The sequence below is a fragment of the Zonotrichia albicollis genome (genome assembly GCF_047830755.1).
Source record: "Zonotrichia albicollis isolate bZonAlb1 chromosome 6 unlocalized genomic scaffold, bZonAlb1.hap1 SUPER_6_unloc_1, whole genome shotgun sequence".
Classification (NCBI taxonomy): Eukaryota; Metazoa; Chordata; class Aves; order Passeriformes; family Passerellidae; genus Zonotrichia; species Zonotrichia albicollis.
The window spans coordinates 63734-86094 of record NW_027428337.1 but is presented as its reverse complement, the minus strand read 5'-3'; the positions used below and the strand labels follow the sequence as shown (position 1 = coordinate 86094).

Here is a 22361-nt window from a genome sequence, read left to right as displayed (position 1 = left end):
CAAGCTGTGGACTGTGTTCAGGGCAGAAGATAATGGAGGGGAAATCTTGAGAGAAAAGCCTAAATTCATTGCAGTGCCTCAGAAGAAACTGGGATCAGGTTTCTGCTACTTGAAACACTCAGCACAAAAGGGATCCTCAAAATCCTACAGCCTGCTGCTGAGCTCTGAGAGGGTCTCTCTCTCTACTTCTTTTAAGCAGAATCCAACTGCCTCAGACTGGGACAATCACTGATCCAAATCTCAGTAGGAATGGGATAGCTATAAATAAGGAAAATCACCTTCCTTGCTTGGGTTAATTTACCACCTGCAGTTCAGCACCCTTTACCAGCCATTGCCTGGGGGTTCAGCCAACCAGCTTGGAAAATGACCTAAGGAAACTGATTTCTTGGTGTTCCTGGTTTTAGGCACCAGGAGAGCTGGCTCCTTCCTTTCTTGTTCTGCTCCTGAGATATGCCTGTTTTTGTGACCATGTTGTCTAGCCCTCAAAGGAAGTTTTTAGGAAGGAGGAGCAGGCTGGTTGGATTTTTGAGATGTTAATTTGCATTATCAACTCCACACGTTTGAGAGACCATTCTGGACTGAATAATAGCTGTTGTTCAGTCACATTCTTTACTACGTTAGGTTCAAGTTTGGAGTTTGGGTAGAGTCTGAACTAGTGTGGGGTGTATAAGGCCCCGTTGTGGTAAAAAGTGCAGTGTCCACTTTGAATTCAAGTGAAAGTCTGACAGTAACTCGAGCTTAAAGGCAGGTCACTTCTACAGGCTGTATCAGGGTGAAATTACACCAACAGTCTGATTCACTTAGGTTATCACAGACTTCCTGGTGTTCATATACACCAGGGGAGGTTCAGACACTAATTACATCTGGTCTCTCATAAGCCATCCTATTGATGACTAAGCACTTTACTTTGATTTCTTCTCCTCAGACTCCTTGAAGTGTTCACAGCTCCTGTTCTTGCTATTCTTACTCCTCACATACCTGATTCTCGTGGATTACTACAGTAGATATGTTTAAATCTTTTACCTCAGAAGGTTTTCCCATGGATCCAGTATACTGATTAAATGCCAGGGACCAAGGCCATTCAGCATTGCTTTGGGTAGAGGTACTCTCTAGTTCTAAAACTTCAGTTATAATTCCATACAAAACAATTCTGTACACTGAAGTATGAGCTACTCCCGACCACAATATACTCATTTTGCCCGAATAAGTTTTAGTCTCAGTTCATTGTCTCCTGGTGTCACTCCTGAAGGGGCTTCTGGGCCTTCTTCACCCGAGAGTGATGGATCCAGCATTCTGCTCCTTGATTTTGATTGCAGTGAAGGTGGTGAGAGGTACTTGCAGTGGTCTCTCCCACTATGGTTCCAAAGTCTTCTCTGTAAGAGACTTAACATATACATCGTCCCCAGGCTATCTAACTCCCTGCTCCGAGTTCCAGCCACAAGTTTCTCAATTTCTCTGAGCCGTTTGCTTAATGCCACCATGTAAGTGGACATTCTGGACATTCCCCTTGTATTCTATGGTCTTCTATAAGGCATTCCAAAAGGATTCAGCATTCCTTTAGCTCAAAAGGTTTAGTTTGAATTTGCAATAGTGCTAGTGGAAGAGCTTCTTTGTCCCAGTCTTATGATTTGCTGCTTAATCAAATGATTCATTCTCTCCACCTGACCACTTGATTGGGGGCGGTATGGGGTGTGAAGTTCCTAATTATGCCCAGATGGCTACTGATCTGTTGCACTATTTTGGAAATGAAAGGTGATTCTTTATCTGAGGATATTGTGGCTGGAACTCTGAAGCGTGGTATTATCTCTTGTAAAAATGATCTGGTCACCTCTTGAGCTTTGACAGTTCTGGTGGGGAATGTTTCTGGCCACCCTGAAAATGTATCTATTAATACCAGTAAATACTGATACCCCCCTTTCCTTGGGAGTTCTTAAAAGTTGATTTGCCGCTGCTGTACAGGCCCATGGCCTCTCCCAGTCTGACCGAGTTTTGGCCCGGGGGGATATTTTGAGGTTAGTCTGGAGGCAAGGATCACATTATCAGCTCACCTGAGTGATAGTGGCATATAAATTCCTGACAATGATACAACAATTCTTTCAATCAGATGTATGTTCTAGAAAGCCTGTGGGAATTACTACTTCAAAGTCAACACTTCATTTCAGTGCACTCTGTATCACTCGCAGCCTTGGTCATCTCGAGAAAGGAGCCACACTCTATAAAAGGCTTTAAGTAGTTAGGCCCTAGTGTGTTTTCTAGTGCCCTTCCTTCACTAGTAACCACGAAAATGGGAAGGGATTACTAGCTCTCTTTCAATGGTAGCCCACCCCTTGCAGTTGTACGTCTCTTTTGATTAGTATTATTGTATTATGGCTTACCTTCGAGGAAAATCTGTACCTCACCCTTTGCTGCTTTCTTTGCCTCTCCATCCGCCAGCTCATTTCTTTCCTCCAATTTTAAGCTCACTCTCTGGTGTGCCTTAATATGCCTTTTCAGGTAGCTGAACTGCTTCCAGCAGCTGGATTGTCTCTTCTTTCCCTGTGTGGTCAGCAGTCCCCTCTCGTTCCAGATGGCTCCATGTGCATGCACAACTCTGAATGCCTTTTGCTGTTTCTAAGGCATGGGTCCATGCATTTATCTCAGCATCCTGTGGAGAGGTACTTGTTGGTAAGGGTCCAGACTCTATTACCTCTCTGCAGGTAGTCACTGTGAATTTTGCAATGTCGCTTTCTTGTCAGTGAACCAGGTCTCTGCATCGTCCGGAGGAGTGTCCTTTAAGTCTGGGCGGCTGGAGTAGGTAGCTTCAATGGTCTCTAGGCAATCGTGGTGTACTGCTTCTCCTTGATTCCACTGAGAAAAGAAGCTGGGTTGACAATATTAGTCACCACTATCTCTACATCATCTTGCTCTACCATGATGGCCTGGTATTTCAGAAACCTCTCTGGTGAAAGCCAGTGGCCACCCTTTACTTCCAGTACTGTGGACACTGTGTGGGAGACTAGCACAGTCATTTTTGTCCCAGGGTAAACTTGTGTGCCTCTTGAATGTTCAGCACAACTGCTGCTACAGCTCTGAGGCAACCTGGCCATCCTTCGGCTGTTGCATCTAGTTGCTTAGAGAGGTAAGCAACTGCCCTCCGGTATGGACCCAAGACTTGAGCCAATATTCCAAGGGCAATTCCTTGCGTGGAAAAATAGAAAGAATGCTTTACTTACATCTGGAAGTTTCAAAGCTGGAGCCGACATGAGGGGGACTCTCTAGCTGGTGAAAGGCCCGTGTGGCGTCTCTTGTCCACTGGAGATCTCAGTTCCCATTGGCAATAAGAGCACAGAGGGGTCTGGCAAACAGTCCATAATTATGAACCCACAGCTGGCACTACTCTGCCATGCCTAAGAAGGTTTGGAGTTCTTTCGTTGTCTGGGGTTCAGGGTTTGGCATAGGGCTTCCCTGCCTTAAAGTCTGCTGCTCAGCACTCACTTCTTACTCCAGGTAGATTACCTTCTGTTTCACTACCTGTGCCTTTTTCTTTGAGACTCTGCGTCCTTGGAGTCCTAGGAAATTCAAAAGGCTTACCGTCCAGGCTTCTCTCGCTTCCCTCGTCTGAGTGGCTACTAGAAGATCGTCCATGTACTGCAACAGCCTCCTTTCCTCTTGTGGACCTTCCCGGGACTCTGGGTCTTTGCAAGCTGTTCTCCAATCGGAGTGGAGAATTTTGAAGCCTTCAGGCACATGGACTATGCGAGCTTGTGTTTGAATGCAAAAATGTTCTGGCTGGCTTCATGGATACAGAGGCAAAAGAAGGCATCTCTTAGGCCTAAAACAGTGAACCAGGTTAGCTCAGGTGTTAAACAAGGTTAGTAAGGTCTATGGATTTGCTACCACAGGGTACAAATTCTGTATTATCTTATTGACAGCCCTTAATCCAGTAATCCAGTACTATCAGTTATTGGACTGATTCCTTCCTTACCTTCCTTTTGAGGGTACTACTCAGTTCTCACTGGTTGTGTTCTTTCATTAAGCTTGATGGGGGAGCATCTTTCACTCTCCCTGGTGCAGCAGAGGCCCATACCCTTGAAAACACTTATTTACTTATTCTAATATCTCCTTACTAATGTCTTTCTTAATTTCAGTGTCTGTTAATATTAAGCCTAACATCTTTATATTATTTGCCTCCAGAGGAACGTTTCTCATTTGAGAATGTTTAGCAAATTGAGCGAATTGTACAAAAGCTTTTAGGTACACATAGTACACATGTTACTTTAAAGGTTTGCAAAAGCATGCCTTCTCAGACTGGCCAGTTGTTCATTCCCCACACTACAACATAAACATTCTCCACAGGTACTAAAGCTTTATTTAAAACTGAACACATGACCCTTGTGCCGACAAAAATTCTTCCCTTTTGGGCAGGTCACCTTTACCCCTCCTCCCTTACCTTGGGAGGAAGCCTTTAACAAATCATACGTACTCATTTTGCGAACTGTGATTGCTTCGCATTTCAGCGTGATAATCCTTGCCTGATTTCATATGTTGCTATCTTATGCTGCATGCTGAACAACAGGTTTGATTTGCTTTCTCTTTGCCTTGTTTTCCTTTTCAAGGGCCAAGACCAGAGAGCGGTCTGATCTCACAGTCTCTTTGTCATTCTGGGTGATTTCTTAAAACAAAAGACATTTCAGCATACAAAAACTATCCCATTTATCTTCCTATTATAAAACAGTACTAACACCAATGAAGCACTATAAATCTTTTTATTTTCTGAGCTGCTCTTACTGGCAACCTCCTCCCAGTGAGCCCCTCCCAAAAGGGGCTAATTTAGGAACCTGTTTGCTCTGGTCATTTCTCATTATTTATTTCTCCTTGCCCTATCTCACTTCCATTCAAACTTTTTTACAGACCTTCACAGTAGTTTCTCAGTTTTCCTCCTATACACACAGCTCCAGGTGGCAGGTATCAGATGTGATTCTCACACACAAGCTCTAAGACCTTAGGTTCTGAATCCGCTTGACCAGAAACCTCTAATTTACACTTGGGGCGTGTACCCTGACACCTATTGGAACAGCAAAACAGCAATACCAGTGTTTCTCATAAACACCGCACTGCAATAATACCTGCACATCCAGCTTTTGCCCACAGGCCATTCCCGTGTTCCCTGGGGAGACAGGGCAGCCAGAGCTGTCCCTGTGCCCAGGGCACAGCCACTGTCACCTCACACAGCGTGCCAGCCTCTTGATGTACCAAAGGCTCCCCGAAACTGCTCACAAAGGCAGGCTATTCTGTTTGTTACAGAGAACTTTAAATCCTTTCAGCGGATTGTTTCCAGTAAAGACTTACTGCAGTACCAACCGAAGTCTCATAAATCTCGTAAGTCTCATTAACTAATTCATCTCATTCATCCCTTCTATATAAACTCTGTTTTACAAAAGATCAGTCTTTTCTAGTTCTCTTCTTGCACAATCTAATTAAGCACTGTGTCTACTTACACTTGTTTGCTGCTTTGCAAAAAGACTGTGCTAGTAACAGCCGAAACTCTGATATGCCCACAGACACAGACACAGACACACGCACTCTCCCCCCCCCCCTTATCTCAAATTCAATAGAGCCAAGGCTTGAATTACTATGAGGGGGAGAATTCTTGGAATTCCTTTAACTCGCTTTATGGTACTTAAGCATAAATCACCGTACTATAGTTCTCCTATGTAAAATGCTACTCTTGTTGCAACAAAATCTTAAAATCTCCATAAACACCACTATACAATCTGAGAATCAAATTACCACAATGCAGCAGAAGAAAATCACCAGACAAAATCACTGGGAAAGGGCATATTTCTCAAAGTGCTCACTTTTCTCGACACAGCACAGCATACCATAATTCAGCATTTACTATATCAATTTTCCTGGACACAATCAAAATAACAGCGCACAGTCTAGAGATCAAGTCCAAACATCCAAGGCAAAGGAACTATCTGAGCTCATACTCACGGTTAAAATGTACCAAATCTACACAAATCACTACATTCAAACATGATAAATACCATCACTGACATTCCTCCACTTGCTTCTCCGCGGGCACTTCTCTCCCTGCCCCCGCAGCCTGCTGCAGCCGGCGCCTCTGGCCTCACTCGGCTGCTTCAAACACGGGGAGTACTGTCGGGCATTGTAGATTTTTATACACCATACACTTATCACTGGCACGATCACAAACACAGTGAACTGACCACACACATTAACCATACAGCAACACAGTGTCCGGACATCACACACACACACAAACAAAACACACACGGGCTCACCAGTTTTGCTCTATCAGAACTATGAATCCCCAATACACACATACACGGGTTCACCTGGCTCACCCCCAGAGCCACTAGCGGTCTGCTCTATCAGAACGATGAACTCCGTCACTAATACAGCTGCTCTATCAGCTGAACCCCGTCTCTAATACAGCTGCTCTATCAGCTGAACCCATGAACCCAGACGTCTCTGGGTGATTTAGTCCCTTTCTCTCCTTCCTCCCCCCCTGGGGCCCCATAGTACATACCATATCTTCCTCCGCAGGCCAGCGGGTCGTTGTCTGTCCTCGCAGGTGGCAAGTTGAGACAAGCGGAGCCCCACCAGGAAAAAATCCTGGGGCACACCTTGGAGGTCCGTCCATCCCCCCTGCCCCCGCGGGGACAGAGGACTCCTACCTGGCTAGCCAAAATGTTTTGCGGAGAAAAGAAGAAACCTCACAACTTGTAAAAGTTGTAAAGCCCGGTATGCTTTTATTACGACGCGCGCCGGACGCAAGCCTCCCCAAAAGGGCATGCGTACCCCTGAGGATTTCAGACCTCCTTTTATCCCCCTTCCAAATGCATATGCATACAGTTTCACAATAAGTTCATACATATTCATCTTGCATGACACTTAGCACTAATTCTTCTTTATCGGAGGAATTCCTAGGTCGGGGGCAGATTGACCTCGTGGTTTTTCTGTTTTTCTTTCTCTGTCTCCTTGCTGTCTCTGGAACGCGGCCTCTCCTTCAGCTTTAGCTCCACAGACCCTTCACCTCTCCCAGACACTTCACCTAGTTCAGGATGGATCCTTACTCTGTCTCAGATGTGAGAAGAATTTTGTGGGGATGTTAGACTGAAATAAAGTGCACTTGAAGCTGGACTGGCACGCTGGCAGATCCCCTATTAAAGAGTAGTGCTTAAATTAGCCTGGGGGTTGCCCATTGTTTCTGTAGAAATCAATGTTTCCTGGTCTTCAGAAGTAAGCTGCTTTGAAAAGCTGGAAGGTGCAGTATACTGACAATCCCCGTGCTTTGGATTAAAAGTAGATTTCAGAAGGGTGATAGGCTTTTGTCTTTCCTAGACGTCGATGTAATTCTATCGAGGAGTTTTTAATTCAGTGTTGCCATGTCATCCCTCAGAGCCCTGTCGTACTAATCGTCATACAGATACAAAACAAAAAATCAGACCCTGTCCCAGCCACTTAGAGCCCAGAACACGATTTCCTCGGGCTGCCATTTGTGTGCCATCGGTACTCACCACGGAAGCGAGCCGGGGATGTTGCAGCTGTTGGGAACAAACCGCTTCTCGTCACACAGAAATGGAATTCAGACGACGCCTCGGCCAGCCCCTCTCTGCCGTCGTCTCCTGAATCTGCAGCAGAGCAGTTCCAGTCCGTCCGGGTACGTGTAATCCAGCTCCTGACGATCTGAGCACACGGAGCAGCGCTCAGCTGCTGTGGGGGCTCAGGGAAGGCAGAGTGTGCATTGTCATCTTCCTGAACCTACAGACAAATCACAGTGAGAAGCCACAGGGTGGAAATCACTCGCATATATGCTAAATAAAACTTGCAGATTTATTTAAGAATTGTTTCTGCTTGTTCTTTTTTGTGCTTCTGTGCTTAGAAAACATCCCTACAAAATCAGTTCAGTTCATCAGTTGAACCTTTGTTTGCAGACCCTCACTGAGCAGAATTTGTTGCAGACTCAGTGCACGCTGCGCTGGAGTGTGAGGAGCTCAGTGCACTGCCGGGAGTGTGAGGAGCTCATGTGTGCTACTTTTTGCTTTAGGACGCTCTAAGGTATTTATTCCTTTTGGGATACATGATGAGAATTCCCAAGAGAGGTAGTTATAAGGTATGACATCGGGAAAAAAGCCTGTGTGGTTGGAATGTTGTTGCTGTCAAAAGTTAATTTTTCCTTCTTTCTTAGCCAGTAGTTAGCTTTTTGCTTTATTTTTGTGGTAGCAGTATTTTATTGTTTAAAAAATTGCTTCAAAATAACTTGAGTGGCTGGCCATCGGTACCTTGTTCAGATTTGCCTATTTGCTTGTAGCTAAAAAGTTCACATCTTGTTTATCATTCTATTTAAGAAACTGCTGCCCAGCCAACTAATAACTGAACATCTATCTGTCTGGGACACGGGGAGAGGATTTAGGTAATGTCTTTGTTTCCAGAAAAAAGTTCCTGTGTAGTTTCTAAATAGAGGAGAGGGGGGTGAAGACTCGGGGCTCTGATGCCATTGGGGCACCCCAAGGTCCCCAGGAGAGGAAGCCCCACTGGGGTGCAGGAGCAGGTGTGTTCTCATGTAATATAGAACAAATTACAAATATAAACATGAAAATTGTAATCATGAAAATATTTTTTTAAATAGCTAAATAAAGCGGGGGTTTTTTATTTGTCAATAGGCAGGGTTTTGATTATAAAAATTATAAATACAAACAATATAAATGTAGAAATCTAAGTACAGGAATATATCATAAATAAATACAGATATATATATAAAGTTTAAAAACAAGAAAAAATTAGTTGTAGCAGTAGATATGACACATAATATAAATAATAAATACATTTCTAGAACTTTACATATATTATATATAATCAATACACTGCATCAAAAGAAACTATAAATATGAATGGGAATATAACTATATTAAGTATAAAAATATTTCAATCTCGTTTAAAAGAAGGTTGTTTTTTGTATTTATTTGGTTAGCGACGGGGTTTTTATTTGGAATAATAGAAGTATTATAGAAGTATAAATCTAAATATAGAAATATACAATCTATAGAGAAAGATATTTGTAAAAACACGAGCGAACGGCGCCTCCTTCGGCCGAATGGAACGAGCTCAGCCGAAGCAAGGCGAGACCGGCCGAACCTGACGGCCTCGAGCGAACCGAGGCCAGGCTTGCGAGGCTTCCTGAACGGAGCCGAGCTCAGGCGAACCGAGCCCGCTGCTCTCGTGCGCGCTAATTAGCGCGACTGCGGTCACCGCCTAATGAGCCCCTGTGCCGCCCCGCGCTCCCGGTCGTGTCCGTGCGATGGGCGGGCCGCCCGCGGGACGCGGCAGCAGGAGAGCCCCGAGCCGGGCGCGTTTAACGTGAGGCGGCGCCGCTTGCCCGCCCTCAGGGAGCCGAGCCGAGGCGCGCCGAACACACAGACAGCGGCTCCGAGTTCGGCCGAAGCGACACGAGCCGCGCCGAGCGCAGAGAGCGGCTCCGAGTTCGGCCGAATAAACCCGAGCCACGCCGAACGCAAGGAGAGGCTCCGAGTTCGGCCGAAGCGACACGAGCCGCGCCGTGCGCACAGAGCGGCTCCGAGTTCGGCTGAATGAAGCCGAGCCGCGCCGAGCGCACAGAGCGGCTCCGAGTTCGGCGGAAGCGAGCCGAGCCGAGCCGCGCCGAGCGCACAGAGCGGCTCCGAGTTCGGCTGAATGAAGCCGAGCCGCGCCGAACGTACAGAGCAGCTCCGCGTTCGGCCGAGGCGAGCCGAACGAGCCGAGCCGCGCCGAGTGCACGGAGAGGCTCCGAGTTCAGCCGAATGAACCCGAGCCGCGCCGAGCGCACAGAGCGGCTCCGAGTTCGGCCGAAGCGAGCCGAGCCGCGCCGAAGAGGCGCATCCAGCCGAATGCAGCCGACAATAGCCGAGTTTAGCCGATTACAGCCCAATTTAGCCGAGCTCTTAAGTTATTCTGCAGCCCTTTGACTTTTGTCCTGACTTTTTTTCAGATGCACCTCCTCAGGTGACTGCAGCAGTTCCTTAGGTTCCATCTTCTCAAAGGGTACAGGGCTCAAGAATTCGTCTTCCAGAGAGTTATCTCAAGTCCTGGCTGGTATTGTATCTGCCTATGTCGGCTTATGTTGTATGTACCTCTATTGTGTGTACCTATGCTGGCTTATACTGTACGTACTTATACTGTATGTACCTATGTTGGTTTATACTATATGTACTTACATTGGATGTACCTATATTGGTTTATATTGTGTGTACCTGTGTTGGTTTATACTGTATGTAAGTGTGTCACCTTATATTGTGTGTACTTACGCTCTGTTTACACTTGCACTGTTTACCTCAGCCTATATTGGGTGTACTTATATTGTACCACTTACGATCAGAGCTGCCCTGCCCTGGCACGCAGTCACAGTTAGGTAGAACAGTTATAAAAGCTTTACTGTTCATCTGTCTTTTGTGGGATTTTGGGTAGAAAGTTTATCGGTCCAGAGTGGGGACAAGTCCTAGCTGTCAGATAGCCACTCGTTGACCCTTCCTGTTGTCTCACAGGTCCCCGAGGCTGCTGATTTCCCCAGGGTCTGCCATTTACTTCAAGGAGCAGCAGCCAGAAGATGTGTCACAGCACGTTCTTCAGCGTCTCAGGTAAGGGCCGCAGTGAGCGTGTAAGTGGCAAGAGTGTGTGTGAGAGCACGTGGCTGTGTCTGTCTGTGTCTGCTCGTCTCTGCATGGGTGGGCACATGCTGACTGGATTTAACCTTGTGTATATGACTTTTGCTTTTCAGGTTTTGCAACTCATTTTTAAAGTTAGAATAAAAAATCCTCAGCCGGGTTATATTGTATGTACTGACATGGAATGTACCCATGTTGGCTTAAAACCCAGTAAAACAGATGAAGATGGGCAAGAAAAAACCCAGAAAAAAACCCCAACAAGATGGGCAAGAAAAAAACCCAGAAAAGAACCCCAAGACGGGCAAGAAAAAACCCAGAAAAAAAACCCGAAGATGGGCATGAAGAGACCCAGGAAAAACCCTCAAGATGGGCAAGAAAAACCCAGAGAAAACCCAGAAAAACAATTCTAAGAAGGGCAAGAAAAGTCCCGGAAAACACCCAGAAAAAATTGCAACCAAAGTATAAATATATAAATGTCTTTCACATATAGAGAGAATTGTTAAATTATTTAAAATGCAAAATAACAGAAATCAATATCTGCATATAAGATCCATAATACATGTAATACTGTATATATCTTATTATAGTGTATTGTAAGAAATAGATATAAAATTGATATGAATTTATTTATGTTTATCATATCTATTATTTGTTATATATTACACCATATTGATATAAGGTTTTAAAAGCAGTTTAACATAAAGGGGGGTTTTGTTTTTTATTTGGCAAAAGCGGGATTTAGTACAAAAATGATAAATACAAATAATATAAAGGTAGAAATCTAAGTATAGAAACAGATCATAAAGAGCAAAAGGCTAATATAAAATTAAAAATCTAAGATAAAGTTGTAGTAGTAGATATGGTACATAATTTAAAAAATAATTTATTTCTATTATTTCAATAGGACACATATGATATATCATGATTAATATAATGCTTAAATATAAACTATAAATATAAATGTGAATATAGTCATGCAAGCTATAAATATAAAAATATTTCAATATAGTTTAAAAGAAGGGTTTTTTGTATTTATTGAGTTAGAAAGGGATTTTAATTTTAAATAATAAACGTGTTCTAGAAATAGAATTTCAAAAATATAAATATAGAATCAATACATAAATATATTTATGAAAACACAAAAGATAAATAAGTATTATTAGTAGGAATAGACATAATATAGTATAATGAATAGACATAATATACTGTACAAATTACATACTGCATCCGTGTCCACTATAAATATGCACTTGAATATAAATACGAAAAATAGAAATATCAAATTTATTTAAACATCATTTAAAAGAACGGAGCTTGTTTTGGTCACGTCGGATAAGAGGCAGGTTTTTGGCATTTATGTCAGAGCAGTTTTTGTCTGGGGTCGCCCCTGTTCTTTTTTGCCGCTGTCGCTGCCCGCAACCCCGAGGCGCGCTGCGCCCCCGTCTGGGGCGGGCGGCAGTGCTGCCGCCTTGTGGGCAGAGCGCGGTACTGCAGCCGTGCGCCGGCAGGCAGGCGAGAGGCCGCCATGTAGGGAGTGGCGTGTCACGGGTGTCTCGGACTTTTCGTTGACCTTCTCGAGATGGCGGGAAGGTGGAGGACCCCGGTGGGTGTAAGTGAACTGCCTGCATGGAATACCGACGTCATGGCGGCCCCGACGGATTTTTCTGTGGCGTTTGAAGCGTATCCGATACATGCTGTGGGCTCAGCGTCGCCGCGGGCGGGCGTATTTCTGCGGGTTTGTGACAGGCATCTGGGTAAACCTGGCCTGTCTGCGCCGGGGTCCTCTCATGCCCGCTCTCCCGCCCTCAGCGAGCCGAGGATGGCTGAAAAATCCCGACTTGAGCCGAAGAGCCGAGTGTAGCCGAAAACAGCCGAGTTTACCCGAAGAGCCGAGTGTGGCCGAAAACAGCCGAGTTTACCCGAAGAGCCCAGTGTAGCCGAAAACAGCCGAGTTTACACCAAGAGCCGATGATAGCCGACTGGAACCGATAGCCGAGTGGAGCCGACACTGGCCGCATTTAGAGAATGTGCTGAATATGACCGAGTTTAGCCACACCGTGCCGAGTTCGGCTGAAGAGCCGAACTGAAACAAGTTTAGACCAAGAGCCGAACCAAGCCGAATTCATCCGAGTTTCATTAAACAGAACCGAACGACGCCGCAGCGCTCTCCCTGCAGGTCTCCGGGGCACACGGCAGGGGGCGCTGTGCCTGCAGTGCGCCGGGACAGACGGCAGGGAGCGCTGGGGCTGCAGTGCGCCGGCGCACACGGCAGGGGGCGCTGTATAAAGTAAGTATAAAATATCAACTCTCTATAAGAAGGAATAAAAGCTCTATGTCACGTGCAGCAGTAGAAAATTTCAGGCTCCCAGGGAATAAATAGTTTTCTTTAAATCATTTTCGTTTTGGAGGTTTTTTTTACTCCCAGGTAGCCTGAAACTTTCTACTGCTGCTTTTTTACTCTAAAGCTAGAAAGGAAAACCAAGATCAGAAATAGAAAAAAGGGAAGGGAAGGAAAGGAAAGGAATCAGGACCACCAGAGGGAAGGGAAGGGGTGAAAAGCAGAGTGAAAAAGGAAAAAAGAGTTGGAGCGAAAAAGAGAGGGCATTCGGGAGGAGCGTTGCTGCCTCAGGTCCTTCCCCGCCCAGGGGCGAAGGACCCGTTTGATGCCCGGGATGGACTGGAGCTCCCGGTGGCGGAGGACGGAGCTGTGGCTGACAGCCCGAGACTACAACTCCCGGCAGGCCCTGCTGCCGGCGAGGCGTGTGATGCAACGGCTGACGCAGCACAGGAGTGGCTGGCGTGCCAGGCGACCGGGCGGGGCTGTGCGCGGGCAGCTCCCGGCCCCTGTCCCGCGCGGGACGGCGCCGCGGCGGCGACGCCGGAGGGGCGAAGCCTCCGTCTGGCCGCCCGCACGGAGCTGAGCAGCGCGGAAGGAGCGTCGGCCCGGTTCTTCGGCCTTACTCAGCGGTAGCGATGGCGGAGGGCGAGGCGGTGCTTTGATGCCGTGGGCCTGGAGCTGCAGGAGCCGCCCCGGGCGAGCGGCGCCGGGCGCTCCCGCGGTCCCGGTGGGGCGGCTGCCCTCAGGCTGGCGGAGGCGCAGCAGCCCCCGAGCTGCGGCCGTCTCCCTCGGGCTGCTGCCGGTGCTGCGGGCGGAGGCGGCTCCGCCGCGTGTTGGGCGTTGCGAGCAGAGAGCGCTGCGATATCGCCGGAATGACTGGGCTGCTGCCTGCGCTAGTGCTCGAGGCTCTTTCTGCCATGCAAACGGATGGAGCGGCGCTGAGCGGTAAAGCCAGAGATGGCCGGGAGAATGCCCAGCGCAGGGAGCAGGCGGGCTGTATCCTTCCGATGGCACAGGTGCGATCTGCAAACTCATCCCCTTCTGCCCCTGCCCTCCCGAGCCCCAGGGAAAATGCTTTCCAGCATTGTCGGGCTTCTGAAAGACAAAACTTGTGATTTGACACTAGCATCCAGAAAAGGTTTCTGTCTAGATTAGCAAATGCCTAAATTGTTCTTGGTTACATCCCATGACCGGTTTTAGGCAGTGACTTTATACTGCTTTTAGGATTTTCTTGTACAAAGGTGAGAAAATAGGCAGGTCTGATAGTGGTTTCACATTTTTTCTACTTCACGTTCCATGAGATTCTTTTATCCAAGCACTTGTTTTAAAATTGTACTGTAGGCGTTTATGGTTCACTTTTTTTTTCTTTGCAGCACCCGTGACTTTTTTTTTTCTCTAAATTGGGAGTAAATATAGCTGAGTAAAATGACCTTGGTTTTCTTCTTTCTTTTTCAGCTGAGTTGTTTTTATTAAAAATCCTATTTGAATATGTAGAAAAAGTGGGTATGTCCTGTAATATATCCTAGCTTTTCTTGTTTACAGGGTACTCAGAAAATATGTCTCCCTTAGAGTCCCACAGAAACGTTCTCAGTGCGATCTCTATCAAGGTATGCATTTACAAATAAGTGATCCCTTTAGATATTTGACTGTGTACCTTTTCCTGTAATTCAGAGCTTGCGTTCCGTGGCTTTTATGATAAACCTATAAAACATGTAAAAATGGTTTTGCACGTCTTAATCGTTGCAGGCAGCACTAAGTGGATTTAGAGCCTGTTCTTGACCAGACAAAGGGAAAAAGTGTGACTTTGATGCTGAACTTGTCATTTTTCATTGGACTTGTCTTTAATTATTTAGGAATAGAGAGAACTAGAAAAAGAGAGAAATAGAATTGGTTATTGAGCACTCCTCAAATGCTCACCGTGATTCAGTGCAGAGCCGAAGTGAAGGGTGATGGAACAGAGCTCCGTGCTTTAGAAGGAAATAAATTTAAACCTGACCTCCACACAGTGTCTCACTAACTTCTGTTGTTTTAAAATACCAAATACGTTTAGGAAGTGTTGGAAGTTAGTATTTTGGGAAAGAAATGGCAGTTCCACAGAACATTGCATTTAACAGAGGCTCTCGGAACGATTCATGTTGTAACTGCTGTCACTGCAATCGGTTGGTGGTTCAGCCTTGAAATGTGCACTTGCCCTTCTATAAGGCACTGTTTTGTTTGCCTTTCAGTGCTATGAGTCTTGATAAATTGGAGAAGAGCCCAAGAGAAATTTTTCATCCCTTGATATAAAAGGTAGGAAGTGACTTTTTTTGGTTTGGTTCTTTTTCTTTATTATTTTCTGGAAATAAAAGTAATTAAGTATAGGTATGACTGGTTTGTTTCTTCCAGTAGCAGGTGATAATAATAGTAGTAGTAATAGTAAAAATAATAATAGAAAAAATAATAATAATAGTAACATAATACTACTTAAACTGTCTTTATCCATTGAACTGGCCATTTCAAATCAAAACTTGTAAACACAAATCAAACCATCATCCTTGTAGAATCTTTCACAGCAGTGGGCTAAAGATCCTGGTTTTGTTGACAGGATTTATCGGTTCTGGAAGAACAAGAGGGAAGTACAAGCCTAACTGCTTCTAGCTCACAGACCCGCCCAGTGAATACAGCTTTGTATTTTGATGGGCTTGTGATGACTTTGAAATCGATTGCTCATTACAGTAAAAAAAAAAAATAATGTTTTTTTGAATGTGACAGCAGAAATAACTTTCAGTACCAACTTAATAATAATAGATCGCCAATTTAAGTTAAAAATTCATGCTATACTATCAAAATTTAAAGGTAAAATATTATGTATTAGGTGATGGTATAAAGTGTATGTTCTAATGTGTAGGATGTATGCAAAGATACATACATACCTGAAAGTCCTTAGAGGAAACAAATTTTTATGTCTGCTGTTTGACTGTTTATCATACAATATTTGGTTTTATTTCCCAGGGATCGGTGAATTTTAACTTTGGAGTCCTCTATGCTAAGGATGCTCGGCTTACAGATGATGAAATGTTCAGTAATGGTGAGTTTTTCACCTTCTCTTTAATTGCTATGGTGATCTGAATAAGAAAAAAACAAAAGCAAGAGAAAAAAAAAGGATGGTTTATTATTTTTTACGCTGTTATCTTTGTTTCCTCAGTATTTGCTGCAGCTCTGCTTACCCAAACTTTGGGTTCCTTCTGTCCCACTGGGAGTCGCCCGATTTGGTTGCATCTGGTGAAATTCACCCTGAGACCTTGGAGAACCAGCTCAAACTACGTGAGAGCCATTTGCAGTTCTCTGCAGACACCTGGAGAATGGGTGATGCTTCTGAGGATCTGGCAAGTGTACTTCTATCAAAACTCAGTCTGTGAAATTTCTGGGGAAAACCCTTCTGTGTACCGAAGGGTTCAAACTCTGGTGAGGATCCAGTTATCAGGTGCTCACCTGCATGGTTCCAGCTCTTAAAGCGAACACTTGTACTCTTGCCCTGTAGTTTATATCTATTGTATTTTTGTTATTTTGCAAGATTTTACGCCTTTGCAAAATATTGTGCATTTTGCTCTTTGGTACCTGTCAGGTGGTTCTTTGGTGCAGCACCACCTCATGGGACACTTGGCTGCTGTCCTGAAGGGGTTGGTCGTAAATCCTGGAGGGTTTATAAGTCTTCTGTCCCCAGGGAGGTATCGTGCTTTGTTTGCTTTTGTTCTGTTTGCTAGGTGCTGCTTCTCACTGGAAGTATGAATTTCAAACTACCCTGTTCTTTTTTTAACTGTTTTCCTGGTTCTCTCCCTACGGCAGGGAAAGACTCTCGTGTCCTTGTCGTCAGGCTCGGTGCTGTCCAAAAAGATACAGAGACTAAAACAATCATAAGAAGCAAAATATGACTGCAGGGAAAACAAGCTGGAGAGAACAAAAGGTGATATTGTTATCCTTACCCTCTGTTAGAAACATCCACTGTGCTTTGATGCTGGTAGCTGCCAGGGGCTTGTTAGCTCTTTGTAGGCAGGTGTGGGTGTTCACTTGTAGGTTTTTTCTCTGGACAAGTCAATTCAATCTTTGCTAAGCTTATATTTGCAGATTACTCTCTAGCACAGTCCAGCATGACATTTTTGAATGTTGTAAAAATACCATGTTACTTGGAAATTGCTAATGATGAGAAGCCTTAGGGAAAAAGAAGATTTCAGGGTTGGAAGATGTGAGAAGAATTTTGTGGGGATGTTAGACTGAAATAAAGTGCACTTGAAGCTGGACTGGCACGCTGGCAGATCCCCTATTAAAGAGTAGTGCTTAAATTAGCCTGGGGGTTGCCCATTGTTTCTGTAGAAATCAATGTTTCCTGGTCTTCAGAAGTAAGCTGCTTTGAAAAGCTGAAAGGTGCAGCATAGTGACAATCCGTGTGCTTTGGATTAAAAGCAGATTGCAGAAGGGTGATAGGCTTTTGTCTTTTCCTAGAAGTCGATGTAATCCTATCGAGGAGTTTTTAATTCTGTGTTGCCATGTCATCCCTCAGAGCCCTGTCGTACTAATCGTCATACAGATACAAAACAAAAAATCAGACCCTGTCCCAGCCACTTAGAGCCCAGAACACGATTTCCTTGGGCTGCCATTTGTGCGCCATCGGTACTCACCACGGAAGCGAGCCGGGGATGTTGCAGCTGTTGGGAACAAACCGCTTCTCGTCACACAGAAATGGAATTCGGACGACGCCTCGGCCAGCCCCTCTCTGCCGTCGTCTCCTGAATCTGCAGCAGAGCAGTTCCAGTCCGTCCGGGTACGTGTAATCCAGCTCCTGACGATCTGAGCACACGGAGCAGCGCTCAGCTGCTGTGGGGGCTCAGGGAAGGCAGAGTGTGCATTGTCATCTTCCTGAACCTACAGACCAATCAAAGTGAGAAGCCACAGGGTGGAAATCAGTCGCATATATGCTAAATAAAACTTGCAGATTTATTTAAGAATTATTACTGCTTGTTCTTTTTTGTGCTTCTGTGCTTAGAAAACATCCCTATAAAATCAGTTCAATTCATCAGTTGAACCTTTGTTTGCAGACCCTCACTGAGCAGAATTTGTTGCAGACTCAGTGCACGCTGCGCTGGAGTGTGAGGAGCTCAGTGCACTGCCGGGAGTGTGAGGAGCTCATGTGTGCTACTTTTTGCTTTAGGACGCTCTAAGGTATTTATTCCTTTTGGGATACATGATGAGAATTCCCAAGAGAGGTAGTTATAAGGTATGACATCGGGAAAAAAGCCTGTGTGGTTGGAATGTTGTTGCTGTCAAAAGTTAATTTTTCCTTCTTTCTTAGCCAGTAGTTAGCTTTTTGCTTTATTTTTGTGGCATCAGTATTTTATTGTTTAAAAAATTGCTTCAAAATAACTTGAGTGGCTGGCCATCGGTACCTTGTTCAGATTTGCCTATTTGCTTGTAGCTAAAATGTTCACACCTTATCATTCTATTTAAGAAACTGCTGCCCAGCCAACTAATAACTGAACATCTATCTGTCTGGGACACGGGGAGAGGATTTAGGTAATGTCTTTGTTTCCAGAAAAAAGTTCCTGTGTAGTTTCTAAATAGAGGAGAGGGGGTGAAGACTCGGGGCTCTGATGCCATTGGGGCACCCCAAGGTCCCCAGGAGAGGAAGCCCCACTGGGGTGCAGGAGCAGGTGTGTTCTCATGTAATATAGAATAAATTACAAATATAAACATGAAAATTGTAATCATGAAAATATTTTTTTAAATAGCTAAATAAAGCGGGGGTTTTTTATTTGTCAATAGGCAGGGTTTTGATTATAAAAATTATAAATACAAACAATATAAATGTAGAAATCTAAGTACAGGAATATATCATAAATAAATACAGATATATATATAAAGTTTAAAAACAAGAAAAAATTAGTTGTAGCAGTAGATATGACACATAATATAAATAATAATTTAAAACATTTATAGAACTTTACATATATATAATTAATACACTGCATCAAAAGAAACTATAAATATGAATGGGAATATAATTATACTAAGTATAAAAATATTTCAATCTCGTTTAAAAGAAGGTTGTTTTTTGTATTTATTTGGTTAGAGACGGGGTTTTTATTTGGAATAATAGAAGTATTATAGAAGTATAAATCTAAATATAGAAATATACAATCTATAGAAAAAGATATTTGTAAAACCACGAGCGAACGACGCCTCCTTCGGCCGAATGGAACGAGCTCAGCCGAAGCAAGGCGAGACCGGCCGAACCTGACGGCCTCGAGTGAACCGAGGCCAGGCTTGCGAGGCTGCCTGAACGGAGCCGAGCTCAGGCGAACCGAGCCCGCTGCTCTCGTGCGCACTAATTAGCGCGACTGCGGTCACCGCCTAATGAGCCCCTGTGCCGCCCCGCGCTCCCGGTCGTGTCCGTGCGATGGGCGGGCCGCCCGCGGGACGCGGCAGCAGGAGAGCCCCGAGCTGGGCGCGTTTAACGTGAGGCGGCGCCGCTTGCCCGCCCTCAGGGAGCCGAGCCGAGCCGAGGCGCGCCGAAGAGGCGAATGCAGCCGAATGCGGCCGAAGAGAGCCGAGTTTAGCCACAGAGCCGATTCGAGCCGAGTGTCTCCGGAGCGAGCCGAGCTCCGCTGAGCGCAGCATCCCGGGAAGGGCGAGGCGCCGGGCCGGGCTCGGGGTGCAGCCGGGGCTCTGTGAGGCTTCCCCGCCTGTCCCTCTCTCTACCCCTCCTTCCTTCTCAACGTATTCGCCTTCTCTCGCTCCCTTTCCCCCATTCTCTCTCCCCCCACAAGCCCGGCTCCTACCTGTCCTGTCCCTAGCCCGCTACTCCCTTCTGTTCCCCCTGTCTCCGTCCTCTGTCCACCCTCCCTCCTCCACCCTCCCTCTTCCCCCTTCCCGGGTTTCCCTTCCCGTGCAGCTTTCCTCCACAGCCCGACCCCCTCGCCGCCCTTTCTCATGCCCTGCTCTCTTCCCGTGACCCCTTTCCGTCTTCGCCGCGCAGCCGCGGGGCTCGGGGCGCCGGAGAATAAAGGCCCGAGGGCCGGAGCCCGGCGTCCCTCGGCCCTTGCAGGAGTCCCCGCACGGGGCCGGAGGCTCTCGGCGGATCCCCCCGTGCCGGTCAAATGCCCCGCCGGACAGCGCCGGAGCTGCGGCTTTCCCGGCACGGCGCCGAGAGCGGCCCCCGCTCTGTGCCGCGCCGTGCCCGCCGTCTGTGCCGCTCCCTCTCGCTGCCCCTGGCCCGGGACAGCGAGGCTGGGGAGGAACCTCGGCCTTTCTGGGGGCCGCCCCGCTTTCTTGTTGCAGCAGAATCCCTTTCTGCGGGGATGGACGTGTGCAAAGGGCTTGGAGGAAGCGCTGCGCTGCTGTCCGGGGCAGTCGGACTCGTTCTGTGCCTTCTTTGGGGCTCAGGGAAAGGGGGTGAAGACTCGGGGCTCTGATGCCGTTGGGGCACCCCGCGGTCCCCAGGAGCGGGAGCCCCACTGCGGTGCAGGAGCAGGCGGGGGGCGGGCGAGGGGCGTCACGCTGGGGGCCGTGCCCCAGAGGGACCCAAAGCTGCCACCAAATTCAGGGAGGGGTGGGTGTAGAATGCTAAAACCTGTCAAGGTATTCGTTTTTATAGGTCTTGGTAAAGAATAGGAATTTGTCTCTAAATTCATCTGGGGAGAAACCCTCTCTATCCACTCATTGTTTACAGGAATGCAGAAAACTCCGAGTGGAGATGGGTAGCAGTTTTGAAGATACTGCCCTAGCGTTTTTATCTAGGAATGGACCGAGGTGTGCCCCGAAACCATCAGAACAGCTGCAGGAGGCAATAGAAAGGGCTCTCTGGCACCTTCTGCCTCCGTTCTCTGCCAGTCCCCAAATCGTGTCGCAGTCCCGGAAGAGGCGCTTGTCATCCAGAGTGCCAAATAAAGACCTGTAAATTCCCAGCTCTGCCTTGTGTTTCATGTGTTTTTTTTACTTCATATTTATGTCATTACAGAAAGCAAGGAAAGAAGAAATGTGACTGGTTCCCACTATTGCTGTGTGAAGGCTTTTTTAAAAGGCTGGTGTATTTGTATTCTCTTTCTCCACTCCAAGCTTGACTTTTCCCGTTTTTCGACGTCTGCTGCATTGGGTGTCCCAAGGGGTCTTAGGAGTGGCGCTGATCCTGCTTTTTCTGAGGGTTAATCAAAGTGTGCTAGCAGAATGATTGTTTTCTGCACTGGAAAGCTTTCCCTCAATGCCATCAGTGCACGTACGTGTTTGAATGGTGGAACCAGACGGACTAAGGAAAGCCAAGGCCCGTAGCGGATTTCTGTTTGCTCTGTGTCTGTGAGAAGCGGGCTGTGTGCTGCACAGGGAGAGGCGCTGTTGGAGTGGCATCGGCGCCAGGTGTGAGCTGTGAGGATGATGGGGGCTCGGAGCAGCCCAGGTGTGAGTGTGAGGATGATGAGGGGCTCGGAGCAGCCCAGGTGTGAGTGTGAGGATGATGAGGGGCCGGCTCCTGCCGGGGCGAGGCTGTTTTAAGGGGAGGCTGTGCCTCAGCTCCCTTTTGCACGGAGCTGCTGAGTGGAGGGGTTTATGGGGCGCTCCCGGCGCTGTCTCACGGAAGGACTGCGAGAGCTTCTCCCAGGGTCGGCGGGAACACCTGGATTCGCGCTTGGATACGTCCAAGCATCGCTTAAAGGAGGTGCCGAGGGACGAATCTTTGTGCCGGGGAGCAGCAGCCGAACGGGTGAGCCCGTGTGGGTTTGGAGCGGGGAATTTTGTCCTTCCCCTTTGCAATTTCATCTTGCCAGTCCCTCCCCGCTTCCCCAGGAGCAGAAATGGAGCTTATGAGGACAAAAGGGATTAAGGAGAAGGAAGCAGCTCCTCTTCTTTTATTGTCTGCGTTTGAACTGAGGGGATCCCTCTTCACTTGTGGTTTTAAGGGCGTTGATTGCAGGAAAAGCTGCCTTTTCCAGGCTGTTGGGGGTATCCCGGGGGTGACAGGGAATCCCTGCGTTCTATTTGAAGGGGAATGGGAAAAGTATTCTTGTGGTGTTATGGGTTTGGTTTGAAGGCAGCCACCCCATTTTCATCACCCTAGGGTTGAAATGGAGGGGGCAGCCGTGGTGTCCCTCCTTTTCAAGGGTTTGAATGGAGGTGGAAATGGCCCTTTGCCATCAGTCGAAGGCTTTCATTTGAGGAGCGCCCCTTCTTTTGTGCTCTCGTAGGGGACGAACGTGAAGGGGAGAAGACACTTCTTTGCCCTTGTTGAAGGGAGGCGAGCCCCGCCTGCGGCGTCAGTTTCGGGGTTCGGTTGCGGGAAGCTGCAGCTGTGGCAGCGTTTGCAGGGCTGCAATGGGGCCGTGCCGCTGCATCGG

The 22361-nt window shown here is 46.8% G+C and overlaps 1 long non-coding RNA gene across 1 annotated transcript; it reads left to right on the top strand.

The window, feature by feature from the left end:
• The first annotated feature begins 12264 nt into the window (after window positions 1-12264).
• Window positions 12265-16072, top strand: LOC141727295 (uncharacterized). The gene is made up of 4 exons (XR_012578330.1): window positions 12265-12954; window positions 14548-14612; window positions 15231-15294; window positions 15997-16072. It is a non-coding gene; the product is annotated as an uncharacterized LOC141727295 (long non-coding RNA).
• Window positions 16073-22361: the final 6289 nt, after the last annotated feature.